Source organism: Erigeron canadensis, chromosome 9 (genome assembly GCF_010389155.1).
Source record: "Erigeron canadensis isolate Cc75 chromosome 9, C_canadensis_v1, whole genome shotgun sequence".
In the NCBI taxonomy this organism is placed as follows: Eukaryota; Viridiplantae; Streptophyta; class Magnoliopsida; order Asterales; family Asteraceae; genus Erigeron; species Erigeron canadensis.
Genome location: NC_057769.1, coordinates 37660573 through 37672975, shown reverse-complemented (window position 1 = coordinate 37672975; position 12403 = coordinate 37660573). Strand labels below are relative to the sequence as shown.

General features: G+C 34.8%; 1 long non-coding RNA gene across 1 annotated transcript; it reads left to right on the top strand.

The window, feature by feature from the left end:
- The first annotated feature begins 2 nt into the window (after positions 1-2).
- LOC122582125 lies at positions 3-578 on the top strand. The gene is made up of 2 exons (XR_006321100.1): positions 3-94; positions 233-578. It is a non-coding gene; the product is annotated as an uncharacterized LOC122582125 (long non-coding RNA).
- Positions 579-12403: the final 11825 nt, after the last annotated feature.

Sequence of the window (12403 nt, the reverse complement as noted above, 5' to 3'; positions counted from 1 at the left end):
GAGTGGGATAACACATCCCCTTCTTAAGTTTTACCATTACAATTTACTTTACAAGTTTGCATCTCTCTATTTCAGGTCAAAGGGATTTACCCTTGTAAGTTTTATAATAAAATACTTAGTTGAGTACTAAATTCACTTTACACAAATCGTGCGATATACATCACCCTAGATAAACATACTGTTGAAATAACAAATCAATTGTGTCAATTCTCACTTAGTATGTTTTGTGCAGGCTTCCAACTTGTTGTTTGATCAATGTTGTAGGATGAAATGCAGCTTGGATCATGGAAAGAAGATGCTTGAATAAGGAAAGAAGGAAGAAGAAGACCAAAGATGGGCACCATTTGCATGATGAAGAAAATGTGGACCAATGCTGGACAATTTGAGCATTGTTTAAGTTTTGTATTTATAATAAATGGAGAGACAAAAGGTGTAACAAGAAATAGGGTTTTCCGATTACCTTGAGCAGCTCCTCTTTCTTACCGTTGTTACAAAACCCTCTTTTTTGATGTAATCCTTTTGTTCTTGATAGATTCTGTAATTAAACCTATGTTTAATCTTATGCCTAATTCGTTCTCTATTTTCTGTTGCTTCATGTGTCTATATTACATATATATTTATACTTTTCTACACATACCACTAACTTCCCAAACAATGAACGGTAACCAACTAGGAAAGAAATTACATATTATTAATAAGTAATACATGGAGATCCTAAGATGCTAAAAACCGCTCAATATAACTCACTTCATAAGCAGTAAACGTCCGGCAAAGGACAGACACTTGTTGCGCCAATCATCTACTCTTTTCTTTAACATCTAAGTAAGACTTTTATAGTCTCGCAAAACAAGGCGAGAGGAGACAAGTGGGATACCCAAGTACCTAACGGGCAATCTGCCTTCTTCAAATGGAGGGATATTCAAGATAGCATGCTTTACTGAGCTGATCACATTACAGAAATATGTCGTACTATCATGCAAACGGGGTGCCAAACCTTTCGTAAGAAATTGAACTAATAACACGTAAGAAATTGAAAAGATCATATGCAAAACATAGATTAATCACCCCAAGTTCATTGCATTATTGATGGTGGTATGAGACGGAATCTGAATTTTGCACATTGCGCTTCAATGTTAGGGACAAAATCTCCAAACAAGAGTAAAAGGATACGACAATAATGGATCACCTTGTCTCAACCCCCTTTTACCTTTAAAAAAATCCATGAAACTAGATTACCATTAATACTTAGTGAGAAAGACACAGAAGAAACGTAATTCTATTTCTCGAGTACACATTAGTTTTGTGTAGTCTACTAATTTAAGGTTAATCTTAACCTTTCGTAAATTGTACAGGTTTAATCTAGTAATTAAATATATAATTACTTGATCACATATCTATATTAATATTACATTATAAAGTATTTAGTTCTCTCAATTTTTTTTAGTTAAATTGTTGATAACCCAAAATGTTTTTCTTTTTTATTTACTATTTTAAAGATCCAGACTTAGATGTAAAGTAATATATGTACTCTAAATAAAGCCTTTATATATATATATGTGCGCGCACACACAGACACACATATATAGCTATTAAAGAAGAGAACTATTGTCATTTCATCAATCTAATGGAATCGTTAGTTCTTATAGGTACTGATACTAATTAAGGTTATGAGAAAGCAAAAGCATTCGAAATTTTAGGCCACTTGGCATAATATATCCCTAAATGAATCAGTACACAAAACTAGTTGATTGACTATGTATGTATACAAAAATATGGGCCTTAATTGTTCCTAGAATCAATGTCATTCTCTCATTTTGAACAGTGGCTGTTGTTATTAACATTATATGAATTGTAAGATATGATGTTTGTTTCATGATGGACGTCCCTGATCGAATCACACAATCTTCTGATTAATTAGTACAGCAATTTGCATGCATTATTATAAATAATGGTTTCCATCTACTGTTGGGTTTTGTTATTCCAATATTATTCCATCCCAGCTGCTGCTGCAGTAGTAGTAGGGTTATCATCGACTCATTCTCCCCATCATCAGCAAAACATTAATAATAAGTTTAATCATCAGCAGGAGTACGTGACTTCGACTACTCCCCCTGTACTCATACCAACACTAGAAACATGGGCCCGGGCCATGCAATTGTCGTTTCGTTCCATCTCTGAGCCACCAATGCAATCCCAATTCCCATCAAGAATAATCGGATCCATTCAACCTCAAACATCATCCCCTGATGATAATGTTCTACCAACACTACGGCTCCGTGGGTCGCCGTCACACGAGACTACTAATAGTGTCGCAGCTCCTTTTTTGGATGGAAATTCTGAGGTCTTGGAGAAGACCATGAAATCCATCGCTTGGTTGATCAAACTCGGTTCAATTCAAGCTCAAAGACTTTCCAACACTAGGCCTCTTGATGAAAAGGATGATGATGAAGCCGACAGGAAGATGGAGATCCTTCAAATATGTAGACACAGCTATGACGAGGCCTCTACCAACCTCCAAGAAGCAATCAAAGCATTGGCTTCAAAGAATGCCAAGCGTATGCACACAATGCTTCACGCCGTTCTCTCCAACGTTGGAGAATGTCGTAGAGCTGATGATGAATCTTCTTTTGGAAAACGCTCTCTACTGTTGGCAACGTACGAGGATAAAGTCACAAAGATGACTAACAATTGCCTCATTGTTCTTGATCTATCATCTGGCGGCCGATAGACGATGAACATATATATGATCCTTAATAATTTCATTCTAATTAGAAACGAGAGATTGATTAAAAGATAGCAATAAAAAACATCGATCAGTTTATATGTGTTTGGTTTTCTTAAATTATTACTGTATGTGAGATTTTTGATCAATAATATTAGTCTTTTTAATGTGGGTGGTAGGTCAAGTGATCGAGTTGTGCAAGATGAGACTTTGGCATTTGTTTTGATTGTATGGTTTTGCTCTCTCTGTTTGGTAGGTCCGACTTATTTAGCCTATGACATACGGCTATTTGGAGTCTTTGAATTCAAAGGTCATCTTAATTGGTTTTGGTATGTTGTCGGCCTGGATACGTACTATATATGTTTGGTTAAGTAGAAGTATCGACGGATTAATTATTTTGTGTGCTTTTGGGACCAATTCCTTCCTACATCTTGTCTCATATATATATAAATTTGTCCAGTTATATAAACTTGAATAATGATACCGTTGGAAAAACTAAGTATTTTCTTAATTTGGACATCGATAAATATATGATCGAGCGACATATATCGAGAACCCTTAGGTGGGTGTATAGTCTCTGGCCAAGACTATACAATGTACTAAGACATGTCCAAATTGGGTTAAAGGTGAATGAGATGTCAATCTCAAAGTGGTGTGTTAATTGCAAATTTAGAAGTAAAATTCCATAACGTATTATTTATGTATATCATAAATAATATATGTCATAAATAAGTGAAAGTTGGAATTGAAATTCACTTGGCTTCCATAACGTATTATTTATCACAATTTACGTTCAATTTGTGGTTTAATGATCTTTATGGTCATTATGAAACTTCAATTCCATTTTGGTGTATAAATAACGATCATACCATGATCTTGAAAATGAACATGAATTATATGAGAAAAACACACACATAGAAAACTCAATATAATTCCCTGAAACAGCATCCATCCCCGTGTTCCGTTCATCTTTCAGGCAAGTGTTTAAGTCCGGCAGTACTCTGCTTTGAGCCAGTGTACCCTGGGAACATACGACGAATCCATTTAAGGGAATTGTGTCAAACACAAGCCCGGTTCCTTTACGGTTATTGTTACTGTTTTGTTATCTTCTGCAGGATTAGAACCAGTTGTTGCTCATATTCGGTTTCACATCATATTCTTGTTATTTTGCTTATATTTTTATTGTATTGTAATTAGTAAAGTAATGACAAGTATTTTATTCAGAATTTCCAACAGATACAGTATATTTTATAATGGAAGTAAATACAGTTTGTCCGATTAAATATACGTACAATTAAATTGTCTATTGGAGATGGCGTAGACTTGTCTATTGCTGAGTATTTCCCAAATTATTGGTTCCCAACCTTCAGGCTATGAGGAGTGAGGCTCCCCTTTGCCCGACGCCGCCCCTTCGCCGCCAGCTACACCGCTCTGGCGGGCGGCAAATGCCAAAATCAAACCCATCCGACAAATATTGATCGCCTGGAAAAAGTGTGGAAAGCGAAAAAACTAACCGTTTGAACGGCTAGTTGGACCAAAACTTCAAAAAAAAAAATTCTTTTTAAATTAAATACCCCATTTACCTTTAGATATATACATTTTACATTTTACCTTTACACACATATTATACTTCTATATCAATCTTCTTCCTCCTCCTCCCATTTTCTTACATTTTCATATAAAAACCACCTCAAAATTATTAGTAAAAATGCACCCCCATAACCCACGAAATACCAATATCAATCCCGGTAACATTTTCGATCCAAACAATTCGAACTTCATGCCTTTCTTGAATAATATGCAAGTTCCGTCACCGAGTTATATGTTGTGCCCTAAGACATGGGCGATTACGGGGGTGTTCCACCGATGCTGACTTCTATGTTTGGTACGTATACGAGCTACATTTATATATATATATATATATACGGTTTATATATATACGTTTTTAATTTTTGTAGATGGTCATTCTTTGGAGGACATAGCAAACATGACTCAAACGGATGTGGAAACGATGCAAGAGACGCAACCCGACATAGGCCCATCTATAAAGAGGCATCCACATCGTAAGAGAGTCCCGGGTAAACCGCGCCCAAAGGTGACTCTAGTCTACTTTATATTTTAATGGTCGTCTCCATGGCACGACCCAATTATGGTTAACACACATGATTGACAACATGTGAGATTATATGAGGTTTTATGTTGGTTTGGACGTGAAAGGGTCTTAGTAGTGGCTCAAGTTAAACTCATCGGAAATGTTGAATATGAAAGACTTAAATAAATAATGTGGGACATATTATGGATTGTTATTATGGTTGTTGAACATACGGTTTGGGTGTACATATTATGATGGAAATACTTGGAAACTTTTTGATTAAACTCGTGTATTAAAGTGGTTGTACGTATATGTAGCAGTATAAACCTATGAACTCACTCAACTCTCGTAGTTGACCCTTTTTCCTTCATGCCTTTCAGGTCTAGAACAGTAAATTAGCCTTTTGGACCGCTTTATGGATTGTATTTGCTTGTTGCTTGAAGGACTTGTAATGCAAACAAATTAATCTTTTGATTTCGACTTTGGTTATGTAATGATATTTAAACGTCAACTTGAACTTATTATCTTTTGAATTTGAATGAAATTTGAAACTTTATGTTGATGTTTTATCTTTAAATCTTTTGTACCATGTCGTTCTGTGGCACTTCGTGTTTCCGCCTTAGTCGGGTTGTTACAAAAAAAGATGAAGGTAAAGATAAAAGATATTTTTATTGAATATATATTGATAGTTATTATTATTGTTAGATTTATTATAAAAGAAATCATTAGTTAAAAGTGTATATTGATTATTGAAAAGAAAAACAGTAAACTAAAATTAAAATTAAAAACAAAAAAATCGATTTAATAAAATCTAAAGTTGTGATTGGTCAATAACTTATTGTAAATTCTGTCTTTTAGTATATCTAAAGATACTACATTATAAAACATATTATTTCTCGCGTAATACGCGGATAAACATATATAAATAATAGAATACTAATGTTTCATGATTTCTTATATTAACAAATCTATATCTATACTACTATATAAAAATTATAACCCCTATGTTGACAGTTTACATGAATGGGACATGCGAATTGACCAAAATACCCTTAATGAATTAAATCACCATTAACCCTTAATATTAAATTACACCATTAGTCCATTATATTAGAAAATATATCTTTTAACCCCTTTAAATCAAATACTTTTACCCACACCAATAGATGTCGCCACCACCATCATCGTCGATTCCCCGCCGCATTGCGCGGGTACCATGCTCGTTCCCTTATTAAAGAAACTGTCTCCTCCCTTCTTAATATTAAGAACCTGAAATGACATATTTACCCTCCATCTTAATACATCCTTATTTTCATTTTATAGAGTGTGACTAAAATGTCCTTTAAAAAAAAAATCAATCTCTGTCTCTCCCTCATGCAAAAACACATAGCAAAAACCATAACTCAAATTAAGTCCCCCTCATCCTTATTTCATATCCCAACGCAACAATTTATCACATCTCTGACCGCAACGAAATTACTTTTACGTAATAACCAGACTTTATCATTTAATTGTTGAAAACCATTAAAAGCATATTGATCCGTTATTGAAAACATATATTTTATTTCATTTTCTGTAATATATTTTTGTAAACCATATTTGTAATAATATTTTTTGATCCTCTATATTTGTTGCAAATACTTCATAATAAATATTAGGTTTAAAATTATGACTAATTGAAAATTAAAATATTAAATAACATGTATCTATATATCTATATATATATATAGGGTGAGGATCCTGGAAGAAGGTGTCTTAAGGAGAGAACGTCCTATTAGCTAATCAGGACGCGACATGTGGCAAAATTAAAAAAAAAAGTGCGGTGTCAATTTTGTAAATAAATGAAAGTTTTGTGAAGCTTGGTCAGTTTGGGATCTTAAGGGGTTGGGTCAGCTTGGGATGGGTCAGCTTGAGTTGGATCAGCTTGGTTTGGGTCAGTTTGGTCAGTCAGCTTGGGTCTGGGTCAGTTTGTCTGGGTCAGCTTGGGGTCTTGTCAGGTTTAGGCCAGCTTGGGTCAGCTTGGGGTTGGGTCAGTTTGGGGTCTGGGTCATCTTTGGTCATGGTTGGGTCAGCTTGGGGCCTGGTTCAGGTCAGTTTGACACAATTTACACATAATCTACACATCTACACAAATGTAGATTATGGGTTCTGGGTTCGGTCAGGTTTGGGTCAGCTTGGGGTCAGGTCAGGTTGGGTCAGCTTGGGGTTGGGTTAGCTTGACACAATTACACATAATCTACACAAATGTAGATTAATCTACACAAATGTAGATTATGGGTTTTGGGTCAGCTTGGGTCAGGTTTGGGTCAGCTTAGGGTCTGGTCAGCTTGGGTCAGCTTGGGGTTGGGTTAGCTTGACACAATTTACACATAATCTATACAAATGTAGCTTATGGGTTTTGGGTCAGCTTGGGTTATGGGTTGGGTCAGCTTGGTTCAGGTTTGGGTCAGCTTGGGGTCTGGTCAGCTTGGGTCAGCTTGGGGTTGGGTTAGCTTGACACAATTTACACACAATCTACACAAATGTAGATTACGGGTTTGGGTCAGTTTGGGGTTCGGTTGGGTCAGCTTGGGGTTTGGTTGGGTCAGCTTGGGATGGATCAGGTTGGGTTTAGGTCAGCTTGGGCTAGAACCCAGGCTGATCAGATCCCAAGCTGACCTAGAACCCAGGCTGATCAAGCTGACCCAACCAAGCTGACAAACCAAGCTGATCATAACCCAAGCTGACCCAAAACCAGGCTGATAAAAGTTTGATTTATTTACAAAAATGTCAATGTGTTTTTTTTTTAAATCCACATGTTGCGTTGTGATTGGTTCATAAGACCTTCTCTCCTTAAGACACCTTCTTATTTGATTTCTCTCCTATATATATATATATATATATATTATTAGTTTTTTTTAATAATAATTTAACTATTATCAATTATGGCATAAAACAAATCATTATTTAGATTTATTTGATTGTATAAGTAAACATTTGTTCCGCGATCTAGCCCCCCTCCACTCCCTTCCCCCTAATAAAACTCCTTTTATATAATTTATCTTTTAATTCTACAATACATTTATTAATAATCTAAATTCATCTAATATTTCATGTGTGAGTTGCTTACAATCATATTTGAGTAATTTTTTTTTTCTTTTTGAACATTATTTGAGTGATGGTTTGAAGATGATGTTGAAACATTTTTAAAAATATTAGATGGCATTCGAATAGTTTTATTAAAAGGGTGCCACTAGCTTACTATTGTATATATATATATACATAATATAATATGTGTAGATAAAGATGAATAGTGATGATTGTATGGATGGCAAAAATACTTGTACCCGATGGGAATCCGATACCCGCACCCGATTTGACCGGGAAATCTCTGAGTTGACCGGGGATGGGGACGGGTATGGGGATGTAAATCTAATCCCCGATGGGGATGGGGATAGGGATGAAAAATCGTAAATCCCCGATCCCCAAACCCGAACCCGAAAATACTATATATATTTTATTAGAATCGCTTTAAGTTCTCACCTATATTCTATAATCAATTTAACTTTAGAACTTTTATTTAATACTTTTTATGTGTTATTTTTTATTAATCATTTACTTTTATTTAATACTTTTTATTTAATACATGATACGGATCCTTCATGGGTTATACCCAACTTATGACCCACCCAACAAAACCCCACCTTATCCTTTACCCACCACCCATTTCTCCCATCCATCCATTTCACTTTCCTTATCTCTTTCTCTCTCTATTCTCTTGTAAGAACACACACACTTACATATATACCTCTCTCTCTAGATTCTATCACTTTTATTGAAATTTAAGCAAGATTAAAACTAGAATAATAATAATCATCATCTTCTAAACAACATATCAAAAGATTGAATCTTCAAAGTGCAAGAGTTCTTCCATTCAGGTCAATTTTCGGATTTGAGCATTGTGGTGATTTTTGGTAAGTTACATTTCACTCAAATTCATCATTTTATGTTTATTAACATGTTTCTAGTCAGACCCAAGTGTTCTTGAGTGCAATTTGTAGGTCAAAACCGAAGTGGGTCAAAACTAGGGTTACAAAATGGGTAAACTAGGTCAAATCCGAGTTTAAGCATGAAGTTAGTGTTATGAGTTGAGATTTGAAGTGGGTTGTGTCTAAATATGTCCATACAAGCTTCCCAAAACGAATCCAATCTCCAAAATCCGATTTTGAGTCAATTAAGGTTTTTGTCAAAAGTCAAAACGGGTCAAAGATGAATTGGGCACAAATTGGCCTTACAAAACGAAATTCGAGAAAAGGGTTATGTTTAATTATGTCTAATTATGAATAGCCCTATGAACAACTAGATTAGAATCATCACAAACCGAATTAATTGAGTAAATTAGGGTTTTGAGTGATTTTGGGGTATATATAGGTCTTGGATTTGTAAAATGAAAGAGTTTTTGATGATGGATTTTATCCAAAAGGTGTTGGTAACATGATTAGTGGTTTCTAAATGGTTCCAAAATGGTTAAAACAATTTTTGGGTCGAATTAGGGTTTCCTAGGGCTTTTATTTGAGTTAAGAACGGATTTGGATAAGTTTTGATGTTATATATCGAGTTTGTGTTGTGGGTTATGTTCATTTATGCTTGGAAAAGAGTTTGGAAGTGTCTCCTAATTGATTTGAGGTCAAAATGAAGCTTGGGTGCATATTGGGTCGAAATGGGTGCAGGTTTTAACGGTCGTTAGTTTGAGGACTATTTCTGACAACAGTTCAGAACCAAGATGAACAAATTAGAACCAAGATCCGTTAGTTTTTAACGACCGTTATCTACAGTCCAGAACCAAGATGAATTAATACTAAACAAGATGAACTAGTCACAACCAAGATGAATTAATCATAACCAAGATGAACTAGTCATAATCAAGATGAACTAATCATAACCAAAATGAACTAGTGACAACCAAGATAAACAAGTCAGAACCAAGATGAACAAATCAGAACCAAGATGAACAAAATCATAACCAAGATGAACTAGTTAAAAACCATATGTAAAGTCTTGATTTGTAAACATGTTATGTACATTAATAAGTTATGGACACGGGACGATTGGACGTTTATAACTCAACCTTAACTTCTCTTTTCCGATCAAGGTGAGTTTCGTAGCTCCCTACTCAATTGAGATTCGGACTGAAAAGTGTACAACTGTTGTGAGTTGACTTGTTTGAGTGTGCAATTATATGTTTGTCTTGATTTATGACATAGTTCAATTGTGCATACGCTTGATTTTCTTGATTGATGACATGACTTGATTGGGCATATGTTTGAGTGTCTTGGGTGATGACATTATGGTAGACAAGAGAACAATTAGGGGACAATGTGTGCATGCGTGAAAACATAGGACTTGTTAGGATACTTGTTGATATCATTATTACTTGTTATCGCTTACTTGCGTATTCTAAATACCTTGATATGTAGTTCATTATGTGAATACACGTGTGAGGGTCATTGATGGACATGGTTGTTATGGAGACATTAATTGATTTATGGATTTACATGTTGTGTGACAGTTTTGTAGATGTGCAATTATGTGATTTGTTGTATGGTTATTGTATATGTATGTTGAGTTGTTATAGGTTAGTTGTGTATATATGGAGGACGGTAATGCCTTTGAAAGGATGGAGATGTGGTGGGAAGGCTGCGGGTAACCCTATATATAAGCATTAAAGGCCTTTCAAAAGTAGTATCGTACGAAGTATATACACATGGTGTTTTAGTTATGTGTGGACATTGATGGTCATGGATGAACAACTTATGTGCAATTGAGTACAATGAGGTGCATGATGTGCAATTGAGTATAATGAGGTGCATGATGTGCAATTAAGTATAATGAGGTACATGATGTGCAATTGAGTACAATGAGGTGCATGATGACAATACAAACGGGTACTTTAAGTACTTGATGACATTTTACAGGTACGTTTAGTACTTGAGGACATTATGGACGACATGGGGACATTGAGGGAACAAGTGTGCAAATCTTAGACCATGTTTGGTGTTAATTTGTATTGGTTGACATTGGTATGTGTTCTTGTTCATTCTTTCCTACGAACTCACCAAACTAGTGTTGACCTTGTTTAGTACACTTTTCAGGTTACTAAGAGAATCCAAGAGGTGTCGGATGATTGATGTTTGTGCTAGAACTTGGGCGACTTACATGGATCCAGGATTCATTTGCCCCTTATTTTGCATTATGTGTTACGTACTTGTTTGTTTAATGTTAGATTCACCGAATCCCTTTTATTCATATAGTTCATGTTCTACGATAATACCATGCATACGCTATATCTTTTCGGTAATATTTTGAGCCTAACTCGGGGTGTTACAACGAGTATGAGGATGTAATTTATTTCTCCGACGGGGATGGTGACGGGGATAGGGATTACAAATGAAAATTGGGTACGGGGATGGGGATTGAGATCCCCGACAATCTTCGCCCCATTGCCATCCCTAGATGAAATTGGTGATTATATAGATATACAAATAATAAAGAATGTGTATGTATGTACTAGATTGGTGCCCGCGCAATGCAGTGGCGGTAACAGCGACGGCGATGGTGTGGTTATTAACGTAAAAGTAATTTTATTGCTGTTGAAGATGTAATGAATTGTTGCGTGAGATATGAAAGGGGGAGGAGGGGAACGAATTTTGAGTAGTTTTTGCTATGTGTTTCTGCGTGAGTGAGAGATAGAAGTTGAATTTTTTTTAAGGGCATGTTAGTCACAGTCTGTATTAAAATGGAGCGTAAATGTGTCATTTAAGGTTCTTAAAATTAAAGAGGGGGAAAGGGAGTTTGTTTTATAAAATAGTATAAATATATATATGTTTGTGTTTGTACATATGTTTGGGACAAGGCTATATATGCAATTCTCCCAAATACGAGTAATAAAAAACATCTGTATCTTTTAGGGGTGAGTATGGGTCGGTTTTTGCCTAAAACCGAAACCCGAACCGATCCATTCGGTTTTTAAAAAACCAAAACAGTTGGATTCAATTTTTGTTCGGTTCGGTTTGGATCGGTTTTGGTTTTTGTTTCCTTTTTTTTTATAATTTTTTTTTAACTTTTTGGTTTATTATGTTATAAATTTAACTTTCAATTGTTAAGAAAAAAAATAATATAAAAACTAAAATAAAGAGATGTTTTCTATTAACTAATTATTTTTTAAGTATTAAAATTGATATAACCTTTATAAAACAAATTGATTTTATTGTACGTTTTCACCTAAAACATACAATTTATATAGATTTGTACATTGAAAATACAAAAAGTTGAAAAATATTAACATATTTACAAATTATAAGTAATAAATATAAATGTAACATGATATAAATATAAAATAAATAACAATATATTTCATTCGGTTCGGTTTTTATCAGTTTTTTGGCATATGAAACCGAAACCCGAACCAATCGTTTTAGTTATTAGAAAACGAAACCAAACCAATGGATTTTATTCGGTTTTCAATTTTTAGTTTTCGGATTCGGTTTTTGCTCATCCCTGGACTCTAAAACTGAAACAGAGTGTTAAAAAAAAAAAGTTTAGTTTTAGCG